We start from the raw sequence: 10,920 nt of genomic DNA, 5'->3' as shown, positions 1-10,920 counted from the left end.
TAATTATTGGGAAATGCATGGAAAAGACATTGAATGATAAAGCGGGGAGATTGATGTCTCTGTATTGACTGACATGCATGGCATTCCCTTTTGAAAAAGCAATGGAAGTCAATGTAAAGTTATATGTAATCCAATGTAATATAAAGAAGATTATGATGATACTAAAAAAAATAATAATAATAATTATAGGGCCAGCAGGTGGCGTGGTGGTTAAGGCACTGGAATTCTCACATGGCTAAGTGCGTTTTAAGTCCCAGACCTGGTGACTTGCTTTCTCACTCTCCCTCTCTCTCTCTTTCTCTGGGAAAAGCTCATGTGAAAAAATAAATAAATAAATAAAATAATTCTTTAAAATGTATATAACTTTATTTATTATTCATTCCTTTTTTCAAAGAATTATTTTACTTAATTTATTTTATTTTTTAATTTGAACAGAGAGGGACAGAGAGAGAAAGAAAAAGCAAGCTGCCAGGTCTGAGACTCAAACTGCAGTCAACTATGTGGGAGTCCAGTACCCTTAGCCACCATGCACTTGTCAGCCCCTATTATTATTGCTTAATTTAACCAGAGAGAGAGAGGGGAAAAGTGAGAAAGCAAGCCACCAGGTCCAGGACTTGAACTGTGGTTGACCATGTGCCTTAACCACTACACACCACCTGCCAGTCCCTCCGTAACTGTTTTTTTTTTTTAAGAATTATTTATTTTTAATTTTATTTATTATCATTATTTTTCAGTTTTGACCAGAGACAGACAGATGGAGAGAGTGAGAAAGCAAGCCACCAGGTCCAGGACTCGAACCACAGTGACCTACCTATAAGGGAATCCAGCGCCTCAGCTACCACACCTGACCTGCCAGCCCTCCACAACTGTTGAGTGGGGATATTTGACACTTCGCGGGATTGAGAGGAAAGATGCTATGTAAGACCCCCACCGCGTTCTCTGCTCGTAGTAAGCACGACATTAAATTAGTTTCCTTCGGCTTCCCATCGGCTCAGGTGCTTTACATCTGTATCAGCGCCCCCTTCAGGGCTCCTTGACATGGCAGCAAGGAGCCCGTGGATCCCGCCAGAGGGCCGGAAGGAGGGCCGGATGGAAGCCCGCAGAACTGCCTCAAGCAGCGCGTTGTGACCGGCGGTGCTGGGAAAGGAACGGCCCGCTCTGCGCTTACAGGATCCAGAATAGCCATCCAGTTCAAAAGGAAGGGAGCCGTGGAACAGGGGGACAGATGGCAGGAGCCAGACTTGCAATGAGGCTGGTGAGGTCGGGGCCCACAGACCTCCTCTGGCCACACCCTCGTGATCTTAGGCTCTGGCCACCTCCCAGCGCCTTGCCCCACAGGGCGGGCAGTCTCGGGACCTTCCTCGCTCTTTCCAGCTGCCCCTACTCACCGTCAATCCAAGGATTCTTCTCCGCGAGACTGGTGGTGGCCACTGCGGCACTGCTCGGCCCTCCTTGCTACTCCTGCAGGGTGGGGTGAAAGGCCCGGGCTAGCTCAGGTTCCTATCACTAAAGGACCCACCCGTTTAAGGGAGTTACTAAGACCTTCAAAGGAAGAGGAGGAGTGACAAGGTTAACCAGTGAAAGTTACAAAGGCTCCAGAAAGCCCAAGACTTCTTGCAGTCTCCTACCACCGTTTATATGGACATCTGGAAAGGGTTAGAACGGTATTATTATCAAATGTAAAGAGCAAGTTTAGAGGAGTCTGAATGTGCCTGTGTATCCACATATGTTTGATGAGTTACAAAAACAAGGCGGGAGGCCCAGCCAAGGCGTGCAGGGCGTAGGGGCTGCTGTGCCATGGGAAAGACCACGTGGAAGGTGCAGGTTCATTTCCTGGGCTGACCTGAACAGCCAGGTGTGCCCACTGGTCATCTGTCTTCCTGCTTGGCTGTGGGCTGCAGAGACACCGGAGGGAACCCTGCGGAGGGCGCCCCTCTCCCTCTCTCTAGGGAAATAAACTTTGTTTTAAAAGGGAAGACAGGCTGCCCCTAAAGCGCAGTGACTAAGCATTTGTGCGTAAGGACCTGGGTCCCACGTGGCCAGCTGTGGTTGGAATCCCCAGTGTCTGGAAAAGCACACCGGGAGTTTCCAGCCAAGTGGCGTGGTGGTTGAGGTGGCTGGATCCCATATGGTTGGCTGTGGGGTTAGAGTCCCAGACCAGCAACTTGAAAACACACCAAGCACGTGTATGTGCACGCCCCAAATCCTGAGAGAATGGAGGAAAAGAGATTGAGTGTGACCATGCCCTGAAGGGTGTTTTCTCACTCTCTCTCTATCTCTCCAGCAAGCACACATGCCGTATAGCAAATTAAAAAAAAAAAAGATAAGAAAAGCGGGACCTGCAGGTGGCGTAGTGGTTATGTCGCCGTAGTCAACAGAGGTTTGTTTTTTGTTGTTTTTGTTTGTTTGTTTTTTGTTTTGTTTTGTTTTTGGTATAGGGCGCGTGTGCTCGCCAGACAGACAGAGAGAGACCGAGAGACAGAAAGCGAGAAATCACCCCCCAGGGGGGATGGCCACGCTGCAATCCCTTCTCCTCCATTCTCCTCTCGGGATCTTGGGCCCGCACGCACACGTGCCCGGCATGAGTTTTAAGCCACCGGGTCCGGGAAGCAAACCGCGGTCAACTACGTGGGAGTCCAGCGACATAGCCATTATGCTAACTGCTGGTCCCGTCAACTGAGTTTTATGTCCCAGACCAGTGGCTTCAAACTCGCACAGCGTGTGCATGTGCATGTGTGCCCAAAATCTAGAGAGGAGAAGAGAGAAGAGATCACAGCATGGTCATCCCACCTGGGGGTTGAGGGGCTGTGATTTCTCGCTTTCTGTCTCTCTGGCAGGTGCACCCACCCTAGAGCAAAAGTCTCTCTTAAAAAATAAAATGATGCCAACTGGAGGGGCCAGCAGGTAGGTGGTAAGGCACTGGACTCCCACATGGTTGACCGTGGTTTGAGTCCCAGACATGGCAGCTTGCTTTTCACTTTCCTTCTCTTTCTCTCAGCCTCTCTCTGGTAAAATAAAAAATAATAATAATAAATAAAATTAAAATGAAATAATTATTTTTTTAAAAGGCTGACTGGGGGGTCAGCAGGTGATATAGTGAATAAGGGTGCTAGATTTCCACAGGGCTGACCACGGTTTGAGTCCTGGACCTGGTGGCTTACTCTCTCTCTCTTTCTCTCATGCTGTCTCTGTCTGATAAAATTTAAATAAATAAATAAAGTTAAATAAAATAATTCTAAAAGAAAAAAGACATCTGTAATCGTTCTTTTTTTTTTGAGAGGTTTTTGCTATAGGGTGTGTGCACTCGCCAGACAGAGACAGAGAGACAGAAAGCGAGAAATCACCCCCCGGGGGGATGGTCCCGCTGCAATCCTTTCTCCTCCATTCTCCTCTCGGGATCTTGGGCATGCACGCACACGCGCCCAGTGTGAGTTTAAGCCACCAGATCCGGGACGCGAACCGCGGTCGACTACGTGGGAGTCCAGCGACATAGCCATTACGCTAACTGCTGGTCCCTGTAATGGTTCATTTTTAAAAATGCTGACTGGATGGAGAAATGGAAAGAAATGGTTATAGACTAACAACTCTCTATTGGGGGTGCTCGCTCAGCAATTAAAATTTCCTTAAAGAAAGGAGAGTTCATCGATAACAATGGTTTATGTGTAGGGCATGAGATTAGGATAGGAGAATGGCTTCTTTTTACTTTGTACACTTCTATCTACTTAAATGTTTAAAATGGGTATAAACTGCCATTATATTTTGATGGATATACATAGAGACATCTTATTTTACAAATAACTATTATAAGAAAACAAAAATGTGTATAACCGCGCTAACCAGATCTTTCTCTCATATCCCTGTATTTTGCCTTTATCCCTGGAAATAGTAGTTTATTCTTCTCCTTCTTTACCACCAACGACCCCACGTCTACCCCTAGAAAAGAAGAGAAATAGCCATGCGTGAGCAAGCCCCTGGGACTGCACTCACGGGCCCATTACGTCCCTGGAAAGCAGAGTCTTATTTCAAAGCACACTTTCCCCTCAACACACAGGAAACCGGAAATGGCGGATTAGTCCAGTCCTGAACACCTGGTCTCCAGGAGGAGACGCCAAACTCCATCTAAGCTTCAGAGGCAGCCGAAGGACCACAGCTGAGGAGATCTGTCTTCCAGTCCCTGTGCTGCCACTAAGGAGTGTGTGACCATGAGTAAGGCCCTTCTCCTGGGGCTCCACTTCCTCTACTGAACGGGTGGGGGTGTCAGTGCAACCTCTAGAACAATAGGGAATAAGATAATGCAGGTAGAAGTCCATTTTCTTTTTCTTTTCTTTTCCTTTTTTTAGAAAGTTTTGCTCTAGAGTACAGAGATAGCCAGCGAGAGAGAAAGAGACAGACAGACATCCCCCAGCCGGGATGACCACACTACCACACTACCACCCCTTCTCCTCCATTCTCTTGGAATTTGGGGCATGCACACACATGTGCCCAGTGTGTTTCAAGTCACCAGGTCCAGGACTCGAACTGCGGTCAGCCAGTGGGAGTCCAGTGACATAACCATTACACCATCTGCTGGGCCCAGAAGCCCATTTTCAATTGCAAAACGCTCCACTAGCTAAAGTAAAGTCGAATGGAGGCCTCCCCGCCTTCGCACAAAGCAGAGCCATGCTGTGTATTGTGGGAGATTTATGAATAGACAAGAGAGGGAAGAAGAGAGTGATGGAGAGGCTTGAGGAACTGGGGCGCTTCCTCTATCAGGAAATTCTAAAACAGACCATGAAGAGAAGGGTGTGTGTGTGTGTGTGTGAGTGTGTGTGTGTCGGGGAGGGTTCTGTGTGGCGCACACAGCATCTGATCCCAGCCTGGCACTGTCCCAGGGTTCTGGATCTGCCAGTGGAATCCTGTTTCCTGGCAGCAGGCCCAAGGCACAGGAAGGAGCCTGCAGGAGGCCTCTGACCTCTGTCTCATGCCCTGTGCCCTTTCCTCTTTCAGGGCACCTCCCATAGCACGCAGAGGCTCAGGGACACCAGGGAGAGCAGGTGGGGAGTCCAGGAGGCCGCACGAGAGCAGCACCCGGTCTGCAGAAAGCCCGGGCCTGGGCTCCAGGAAACCCCCTCTGCGCTCCTCTCTGTGTATCTGAGGCGTGAGCGTCGCCAGCCCACCCTGAACTGGACTGATGGTGTCAGGCTGGAGCAGGACTCTCCTGGCCCCACCCCGTCTCAGCCTGGAGTGACAGGAAGTGCAGTGCGGGAAGACAGCCACTGGGAGCCGCCTCTGGAACTCCCTCCTGTGGCCCACACAGGCAGCAGTTTCCTGCCCTCTGTCTCCTGCCCTCAGGCAACCTCTCCCAGAAGGAAAGAAAAGGCAGGCAGGAGGCAGGTGGAACACAGGGAAGTACATGAGAGGAGGAGCCTGGGGGACCAGGCACCAAAGGCGTTGAAAGGCCCAGGACAGAAGGCACACACCCAAGATGGGACAAACCACTTTATTCAGAAAAGCATCTTAGTAAACACCACTAAACTATGAATGAGGCACTTCGGGTCCCCTCCCCAAGCATCCCCACCTCTGCGAAACCCACTGTCTTCCGGCTTTTGTAGAAATCCTCCCTGGGTTTGCAAGAGGCCAGGGGGCCGTAGAGCTGGGAGCTGCCCAGGGAGGGCTTAGGCTGGACTGAGCCTGGTGTCCACACAGGGATGCTAGGAGACAGCCTCCAGGGTGAAAAGTTCCAGGTCACGTCAGGTGGCCCTGGCCCAGGGCACAAGGCCTGGAGGGAGGGGGTGGGCGTGGCAGCTGTTCTACAGGTCCTGGCACCTGGCAGGCAGAGGGACCGCCAAGCCACTGGAAGCCAAGCGAGAAGGCGCTTCTGGAAGAGCTAGTGAGCTCTGGAACGCTCTGGGCACTTCTGGAGGGAGACACGGAGGAGCTGTGTGGTCCTGAGGAAGGTCACCTGACCACAGACCCTGATGGGGGCGGACCTGAGCTGAGGATGCAACCAACATAGTGGTCGAAAAAAAGAAAAGGACCGCCCCTGGCCTGGTGGTTCAGAAAGCTGGATCTGGGCCAGCCGGTGACATAGAGATTAAGGCGGCTGGGTCCCATATGGCCAACTAGACTAGGTAGTTCGAGTCCCGTCCTGGAGGCTTGAACGATACCAGCTGTGTGTGTGCATGACCCAGATCCCAAAATGACGGAGGAATAGAAAAGGGGCTGCAGCGTGACCATTCCCCATGGGCGTGCGTTCTCCCGCTCCCTTTGTCTCCGTCTCTCTTTGGTGAGTACAGGAACCTTCTGGCAAATTTAAAAAGAAAAAGGAAAAAGAACAAAGCTGGAACTGGGACCCATTCTTTAGGCTTCAGGAGTACACAGCTCAGTTCCAGGTACCCAGAACTTGTGCCCAAACCCTAGCACAGGGGGAATCAGGAACTCCCCGACCTGGGCTCTTCCACTGGATGGTATGGAAAGCAGGCTGCTGAGCAGTTGCTCCTGCCCCCCCCGCCAGTGAAGCCTGAACTCCTGCTGGCCCAGGCCTGAACAGTGTTGCCAGCCCGGGAAGTGGGCCCTGGGAGGTGGGCACAACCAGCTCTGGGGCTCTCCCTGGACTCAGCAGTGTGGGGACCTGCAACAGAAGAAACAAAGTCACTGAGATTCCAAGGTACCCATGTCCTAGCCACGCCCAGCAGGCTCCGGCTCACACACCCCTGTGGCAGCTTCACCTCGCCTGAGATGCTAAGGGGCGGAGAGGGCACTTAGTGCTCAGTTGTTTGTTTGTTTGTTTTTTTCCCTAAGAAGTTTTTGCTATAGGGCACGTGGACTCACCAGAAAGACAGAGCGACAGAGACAGAAAGCAAGAAATTACCCCCCAGGGGGGATGGCCATGCCACAATCCCTTCTCCATTCTCTTCTCGGGATCTTGGGCACACATGCACACACGCCCGGCGTTAGTTTAAGCCACTGAGTCCAGGACTCGAACAGCGGTCAACTACATGGGAGTCCACTGACACAGCCATCATGCCAACTGCTGGTCCCTGTTTTGTTTTGTTTTGAAAACTTTAATAAATTTTTTGCATGCACTCACCAGAAAGACAGAGAGAGACAGAGAGACAGAAAGTGAGAAATCACCCCCTAGGGGAGATGGCCATACCGCAATCCCTTCTCCATTCTCCTCTCAGGATCTTGGGCATGCACACATACATGCCTGGCATGAGTTTAAGCCACCAGGTCCGGGACTCAAACCACAATCGACTACTTGGGAATCCAGCGACATAACCATTACGCCAACTGCTGGTCACTGTTTGTTTTTGTTTTGTTTGTTTGTTTGCTTTTTGGAGAGGTTTTTTGCTATAGGGCGCGTGTGCTCGCCAGACAGAGAGATAGAAAGCGAGAAACCCCTCCCAGGGGAGATGGCCACGCCGCAATCCCTTCTCCTCCATTCTCCTCTTGGGATCTTGGGCACGCACGCACACGCGCCTGGCATGAGTTTAAGCCACCGGGTCTGGGACGCAAACTGCGGTCGACTACGTGGGAGTCCAGCGACATAGCCATTACCCTAACTGCTGGTACCTGTTTTTGTTTTTTTAAGAGACATTTTTGCTACAGGGCAGATGCGCTCACCGGGGAGCCAGAGTGGTAGAGACAGAAAGCAAGAAATCACCCCCTGGGGGGATGGGCACGCTGCAATCCCTTCTCCTCCATTCTCCTCTCGGGATCTGGAGCACACATGCACACGTGCCCAGCATGAGTTTTAAGCCACAGGATCCAGAACTTGAACCACGGTGGGCTACTTGGGAGTCCAGCAATGTATCTACTATGCCATCTGCTGGTCCCAGTGCTCAGGTTTTGAGATTTCCCAGAAGAGAGAAAAACAACACAAGTAGCCCCAGATTTAATGGGTACAGAATTTCAGTTGAGCGAGATGAAAAAGGTGCTTGGGAGGGCCGCTGGCATGATTGTACAACAGCGTGTGGGCACTTAGGGCTCGCGAACCAGACCCCTCAGAAATGGCTGATTTTATGTCATGTATATTTTGCCACAATTAAAAAATTCTTGAAATGTCCATAGTAACATGGGGCCAGCCAGGTGGCAGGCATGGTGGTAAAGGTGGTTGGATCCCAAATGGCCGACTGCACAGTTCAAGTCCAGCCTGCTGGCTTCAAAAACACGCCGGGTGTGCGTGCATGTGTCCCCAAAATCCCAAGAGGAGAAGGGACTGTGGGATGGCCACCCCCCTTGGGGGGGATTTCTCATTTTCCCTATCTCTGTCTTTCTTTCCCTCTCCCTGGCAAGCATATGTGTTCTACAGCAAAACGGAAAACAAAAAAACAAAAAAGCAGTATCTAACATGTAGCAACCCCCTCCTCTGTCCTGGGGAGGCCAGACTATCCAGTTCAAATCCTCTCTCTACCCCTCCCTAGCTTGGAGATCTTGGGCAAGTTATTTAATCTCTCTAGAACTCATTTTCCTCATATAAAGTAACAGAGGAAGATCAGAACCCGCTATTTAATTACTGAGAGAATAAGTGAACCCCTGCGAAATGCTTTGAGCAGCGCCAGCACACAGTGGGGCTACATAGGTGCTGTGATGGCAACACGTGTAAAACTTGCGATACCTGGGCCGTGTCCCCACCTAACCACACCTTCAGAACCACAACAGAGCCCCCTAACACCTCCACACCTAGGCGTTAAAAACCAATTAATCGGGACCAGCAGAAGGCGCAGCAGCTACATCACGGCACTCCCACACGGCCGGCTGAAGTTTGAGTCCCGAACCTGGTGGCTTCAAATTCACACCAGGCACATGTGCATGCGTGCCCAAGATCCCAGGAGAACGGAGAAGGGACTGTGGCCATCCCTGGGGGTGGGGGGATTTCTCACTTTTGCTCTGTGTCTGTCTCTCTCAGGCAAGTGCACAAACCCTAAGGCAAAACCTTCTACAAAATAATAAATAAAATAGGGACCAGCAGTTGGCGTAATGGCTGTCACCGGACTACCATGACCACAGTTCAAGTCCCGGACCCAGTGGCTTAAACTCACGCTGGGCGCGTGTGCGTGCGTGCCAAAGATCCCGAGGAGAATGGAGAAGGGATTGTGGTGTGGTCATCCCCCCTAGGGTTTGATTTCTCTCTGTCTCTCTGTCTCTCTGGCGAGCACACGCACCCTATAGCAAAAAAACTCTGAAAAAAATAAAAAATAAAAATAAAATAAAAACCAACTCAAAAGAAAAGAAAAGAAAAGAAAAACCCCATGCTGCCCAGATTCTAGTTTCTAATCCAGAGAAGTCTGGACTTTTTCAGAGGGCAGGCCTTTGGAAGACTTAGCCAAAAGCGTACATATCCTCAGCTCTCTGGACACTGCTTATTATTGTCACTCAGCTGAGTTTCCATGGCTCTTTGGATGCTGTGGTTCTTCCTGCCACCCCTCCAACTTGCTCTGAATAGAAACTTTTAACTCTGGAAGAGAGCCCGCTCTGTGCTTTCTATTCACAGCGTATCTATGACCCCTTTCAGAAAAATGAGCCTGTCTTACCTTCGAGGCCCAGCCAGCTGTCCGGTGAGCAGGACACTCCCCGCCATGCTGCCCAGTCCATGCCGGGGTCTCTCCCAGGTGACTTTCCTTCACTTCTCCCATCATGTAAACTGGAATTCGCCAGTTCTCGGGTCTCTGGTGGGCCAAGAGAGCAGCCCCACCCACTGGGGAGAAGACGCTCCCCAGATCTCCCCACCACAGCCAGTGGGTTGGGTCCCTTAGGAATGAAGAGAGCCGGGGCAGCACAGCCCTGCTGGAACCTTCTGGTGGGGAAAGCTGGCCCAGACCGCCTGGTGAACACAACACACACGTCACGAGGGCCTCTTTTACAGACGGGCTTCCCAGAGGCCTCCTATGCTAACCAGCACTGAGAATCTTCACGGGGACTTCGAGGGGAGATAGCACCAAAGATGGCCCACCTGGCCTCTAGCCCCTCTTTTAGAGGGGAGCCCCTGGGCCACAGTGGGCCAGGGTTCCCGCTTAACGTGCTTAGCTCTGGACTGCGGGTCTGAGTTCTCACTCTGGCTGTTCCCATCTGTAAAAAGAAGGGGTGGGGCTCACCCTCACATCCCTCCATGGTGGTGTGGGATCCCTAATGCAAACAGACAGGGCGAGCAGGGGAGCAGCAGCCTGCGACACTGGGGTCACTACGAAGCCAAAGTCAGAGGTCTTCCTGCCTGACCTTTATGAACCCTGAGGGCAAAGGCGGAGTAGGGCAGACTGCCGAGGTGTGAGGGAACAGCCCACCGGCCCCTCCTGCCCATCCCCACCGCTGGAGATGCGCCCCACCTCTAGGCACCAAAACGTAGGACGAGCAGGGAGGCGTGAGCAGGATGCCCACAGGTCAACTAAAACCAGACTCATCGCTCCTTCCCGGACCGGTCGAGGCCGGTCCCCAGCTCCGCCCGCGGCTACGTGCCTGCTTTTTACAGCACCCGAGGTTGGAACAGGGGCCAAGGAAGGGGGTGCTATTCCGACCGCCGGGTGGGAGGAAGCGGGTGGTGTCGCAGCCAAAGGCTGGTTCCAATTTGGGAGCCTCCCCCGGATCTACGCGGCGGCTGTCCACGTCTCACGCTCGCTGGCTAAGGGGAAGAGGTTTCTCCTCCGGGCCGCCAGTCTGGAAGTGTGCGTCCGCCTCCGGGATGGCAACCCTGAGCTGGTCCCAGGAGACTTTGCTTCCGGCGCGGCAGTCCGGGCGCTGGGCGCTGGCGCTGCCGTCGGACGGGCTGCTGGTCCGGGCTCTTGGGTGCAGGAGGCAGTGAAAACACAGGGCAAGGGGAGGGTGCCAGGGCGCATCGGCGTGGGGCGGTGGCAGGGACTCCGGAGGGTCCCCCGCCCCGGTCGGGGCCGTCGCGGGCACGGGCGACCTCACACCACCTCCTGCTTGCCCTGGCAGCGGCGGCAG

At 52.4% G+C, this 10,920-nt stretch overlaps 1 long non-coding RNA gene across 1 annotated transcript; it reads right to left on the bottom strand.

The window, feature by feature from the left end:
* Positions 1-5,463: 5,463 nt before the first annotated feature.
* Positions 5,464-10,914, bottom strand: LOC106735825 (uncharacterized). The gene is made up of 2 exons (XR_001371041.2): positions 9,516-10,914; positions 5,464-6,610 (listed from the first exon to the last, which is right to left on the bottom strand). It is a non-coding gene; the product is annotated as an uncharacterized LOC106735825 (long non-coding RNA).
* Positions 10,915-10,920: the final 6 nt, after the last annotated feature.

This window comes from Tupaia chinensis, unplaced genomic scaffold (assembly GCF_000334495.1).
Source record: "Tupaia chinensis unplaced genomic scaffold, TupChi_1.0 Scaffold000539_1, whole genome shotgun sequence".
Taxonomy (NCBI): Eukaryota; Metazoa; Chordata; class Mammalia; order Scandentia; family Tupaiidae; genus Tupaia; species Tupaia belangeri.
Note: the sequence above shows the minus strand (reverse complement) of the source record. Positions and strands in the feature narration are given on the sequence as shown.